Below are 4585 nucleotides of genomic sequence, written 5' to 3'. Positions count from 1 at the left end.
GCGACCAAGCATGAAGATAGACATGACATAAACTCCATTGTTGTGGTGTGGTTTCTTGTTCCACATTTATTCATTTGGATTTGAAGCATGCATATCATTGATATGTAAAATGGAACAATAAATGACTATTTGTTCTTTATATAAACCTATGTATCGGAATCGAAATCAGAATCGGAATTAAGATATATGCGGATAAAAGTCACATGCAATAAGATTTAAATCGGAATATATCTCGAACGAATTTACATACGATAAAACGACCTAATCAATCGGCTTCCTCGGATGAGTGGTCTAATTACATGTTTAGTCCTCTTCGAATTATGAAAAATTGATGAATGATCTTTGTGTAGTTATTATTGAATACTAAAATGGACCAAACAATTGAGCTGGATAAAGGGCTTTTTGGGTAGAGAGAACTACCAACTGATTTTGAATTCAAAAAGTGTTTTCGTTTGTTTATTTATTCATGTTATCGCCAAAATTTGAAACAAAACCGAATACCGTTTCTAGAATTTCAAATCTCCTTCCCTCTCTTTTTATCGCTCTCTCAAAAACCCTAAGATATCTCTCGTTAGTCCTCTAATCACTCTAACAGCCAATCAAGCGATGACATCTGTCCATCCGCCGCCGGTACCGGGACGGGAACTCGCTAATCCTCCGACGGACGGGATCTCGAACCTTCGGTTCTCCAATCACAGTGATAATCTACTCGTCTCCTCTTGGGATAAGGTGCTGTTTCAAATATCAAATGTCTTTTAAAATTTTAAGTTTCCTTTTGGTTTTTCAGTGAACAGTGTTTTTCTTTCTTTCGTTTTTAATCGTAGTCTGTGAGATTGTATGATGCGAGCGCGAACATTTTGCGAGGAGAGTTCATACACGGTGGACCGGTACTTGATTGCTGCTTCCACGATGATTCATCCGGGTTCAGTGCCAGTGCTGATAATAAAGTTAGGAGGTTAGTTAATTTTTCTGGTTGATTCTCAAGAAAGCTTAGGAGAGATGAATTTAGAATCAAGATTAATTTCGAGCTTTTAATTTTGTAGGATAATGTTCAGCCATGGAAAGGAGGATGTATTAGGTAGACATGATGCTCCTGTGCGTTGTATAGAGTATTCTTACGCAGCAGGTTAGTTAGAATTTGCAAATCATCTCCGTTGACTTAATTTGTCGGCTTTTTAAAGATGAGTTCAGGATGATTTGTCGTTGATGTTGCCTTTCAAAGTGAGATTATCTCTACCTGCTTGTAGAGTAAGACTCTGAGTTTCAATTTCTTTTTGAATGGATGATTGATTAATTCACCTTTGATTTAACTGAATAAAAAAATGAACTGATATGATGGAAAGCGTTTGTAGAAAAGATGCTTGCTGATTCCATAATCACAAGTTTCACTGAAACCTTACTGAATCTACAACATACAGTGTTGAGCATGAGCTTTTTGTTTTATGTAAGAAAATGTTTGAATCCTCAGTGTTTGATCTGTTGTTATAGGACAAGTGATCACAGGCAGTTGGGATAAGACATTGAAATGCTGGGATCCAAGAGGTGCAAGTGGGCAGGAGCGCACTCTTGTTGGCACATACCAATAACCTGAGCGCGTTTACTCGTTATCTCTAGTTGGAAATCGAGTAGTTGTGGCAACTGCCGGAAGACATGTAAATGTTTATGACTTAGGAAATATGTCTCAACCTGAACAGCAAAGGGAATCTTCATTGTATGCTCTTAGTTCAGTTGAAGGACGAGTTGCAATGGAGTTCTTTGATCTCTCGGAGGCCAGTCAAGCCAAAAAGTACGTATTAATCTTTTTGTTCTAGCACTATATTATGATATATATGCCAGCATGCCAATTATTATAACCTGTGGTAACTTTTCTTGATCTGATCTTGTTTTTCATGTATCTGTTTGTTTTTATCAATTGAATGCAACAGTAATTTGATGGCCAAATTGATTTTTTTAAAAATGTACAAGAGCCTTAGGTATCTTTTTTCTGAAAATTAATATAAATTAAATAAATATTAATCGGGTATCTATGACCTAAAAATATGGGTACCTAGGTTTTACACAATGGACCGGGAGCGCGGCATTATCGAATTTGATCAAGGATGGGCAGATATACAGAAAGGGATCTCAAAGCTGAAGAGACTATTGGCAGGGAAGGCAGAAACTCCATTTTCCATAAGAGAATATATGATGATTTACACGTATCCTCCAATTACTTATTTTCAGTTGTATTGAATTTTGTTTGGCCACTTAATTCTCATCTTCCTTAATTTGCAGTACAATCTACAACATGTGTACTCAAAAGGAGCCTCATGATTATTCTGAACAGCTTTATTACAAGTACAAGGAGACACTTGATGAATATATTACTTCAACAGTAAGGAATTTGTTGTTTTACAGATTATATTGTTTGTTAAACATTTTAGTTACTAGTTTCCTTTGTAAATTGCATTTTAAGCCTATGGTGTTACTGTAAATTGGTTTGTATATTCTTCTTTCAATAGTTTTCTACTCAATAGAAACCCTATGAAAGTTATTTATCCATCTACTTTGGTAAATATGCCTTTTGAATCTCAAGTTTCCTCCTCTTTGAAAATCAGGTATTGCCGCCTTTAAGAGATCCCAAAATATTTGATTTATACCTTGAATTGGTAGTGATGATATTTTATTTAAGTTTGATTCAATCCTCTTCGTTGATCGAATCATTTCGCTTCCGATCGCCAGTAATAATGAATTGTATGATAAAATATTAGTATATTACTGAGTAATTTTATTTCTCATTTGCATGTTGCTCTGAGCTTGTGATATTGATGATTTGAAGTTGTGTTTTAGATTCGTTTTTTAACTTTTAGAAGATAAATAGCCGGAGATAAGGACCACTGTTGCATGATTGATAAGGACCCAAATTTGTATTGAATTTCTTTTCTTTTTTAATGTATATATGGATAAAAAATGGTGATTTCAGTCACAATAACATATTAAATTTATTCAAAAATATATTAAATGTAATCAAAATAAAAAGTTATGTCAAATTTATTTCGTCATAATATTTTCTCAAAATAATAATTATATTATTTTTTGACAAATTTGTTTAGTCATAATAATAATTTATAACAAATAAATTTCTCAATATAAAAAATTATGACAAATAACATTCTTTCACTATCACTATAATAAATTATAACAAATTTATTTAGTTACAATAACATGGTAAATTTAGTCAAAATAAAAAGGTATGTCAAATTTATTTCGTCACAATATTTTGTTAAAAATAAAAATTGTGACAAATTTATTTAATCAAAATAACAATTTATAACAAATATTAATTCCTCAATATAAAAAATTATGACGAAGTAATATTCTTTCAAAATAACAAATTGCAACAAAATTATTTAGTCACAGAAAAAAATTATAGAAAAAATTTAATGACGAAATAAAAGTAGTGAGAAATTAAATTTTGTTGTAACATGTCTTTTTGCCACGAAAACCTTTTTTATTTGATGTCATAATTTAAGTTAATTGTGACAAAATTTACTTTTTGTGATAAAATAAATATTTATTTTAACAAATATTTTTGTCTCTGTAAATTACATTTAGTGACAAAATAGAAACTGCGACAAAAATAATTTTTGTTGCCTTATGTATTTTCGTCACAAAAATCCTTTATATTTGATGTTTAAATATAAGTTAGTTATGACAAAATGTACTTCTCGTGACGAAATGGTTAATTGATTGTGAGAAATATTTTATTGCGATAAGTTAATTATAGTAACGAAATTTCATTATTACAATAAATACTATAATATGGTAACGAACATAATTTTGTCACAATATACTTTACATGACAAGGTTGTTCGAACAAACATGGTAACAAATAAAATTGGTCAGAATAAATATATCGTGACAAGTTTAGTACTTTTAGTGATAAATAATTTTGTTGAAACAATCTAAATTTCTTGTAGTGAAGCAATCAAATATAAGAGAAGAGTTTTTCATTCTTATTTCATCTTTCTCTTGTAAATATTTTGTTCTTGTGAGCTCAATCTTGTAAACACCTACCTTAGAGAGGTTTTCTTGTTTACATCTTTTATCCTTTTGTATAGGGGAAAGGTTCTAGCTTATCCTGTGTAAAAGCTAGGGAAAGGTTCTAGTTTAGCCCGGAAAAACTAGGGAGTTGTAAGGTTATCTCTTTGTCCTCAAAAGAAAGAACAAATTAGTGAATTTGTTGGAAAATCCTTGGTGATGAGCTAAGGTAGTGGATGTAGACTTTGGTTGAGAAAGTCGAACCACTCTAAATCGTTGTGCAAATCTCTTTCTTTCAATCTCCTTACTCCCTAAACACGAAAACCGTTTCGACCCCTCTTTGCAAGCAATTCCGGTTGTCGATTCGAGCGTACGAAAATCCTAATAATTGGCATCAGAGCCTAACTCGTTAAGAATGTTTAACCACCTTGAGATGATCCTAGAAGACGCTCTACCAATTCCCGACACAACCGAGAAGATGGCTTCCACCTCCGGCTCGTTCCACATGGAAGACTCCCTATCAACCGACAAGCCTCCATACTTCAATGGAGCCAACTACCATCAT

At 32.5% G+C, this 4585-nt stretch overlaps 1 pseudogene; it reads left to right on the top strand.

The window, feature by feature from the left end:
• The first annotated feature begins 526 nt into the window (after positions 1–526).
• LOC120124753 lies at positions 527–2613 on the top strand (annotated as a pseudogene).
• Positions 2614–4585: the final 1972 nt, after the last annotated feature.

This window comes from Hibiscus syriacus, unplaced genomic scaffold, assembly GCF_006381635.1.
Source record: "Hibiscus syriacus cultivar Baekdansim isolate YM2019G1 unplaced genomic scaffold, ASM638163v2 tig00110429_pilon, whole genome shotgun sequence".
Classification (NCBI taxonomy): domain Eukaryota; kingdom Viridiplantae; phylum Streptophyta; class Magnoliopsida; order Malvales; family Malvaceae; genus Hibiscus; species Hibiscus syriacus.
Note: the sequence above shows the minus strand (reverse complement) of the source record. Positions and strands in the feature narration are given on the sequence as shown.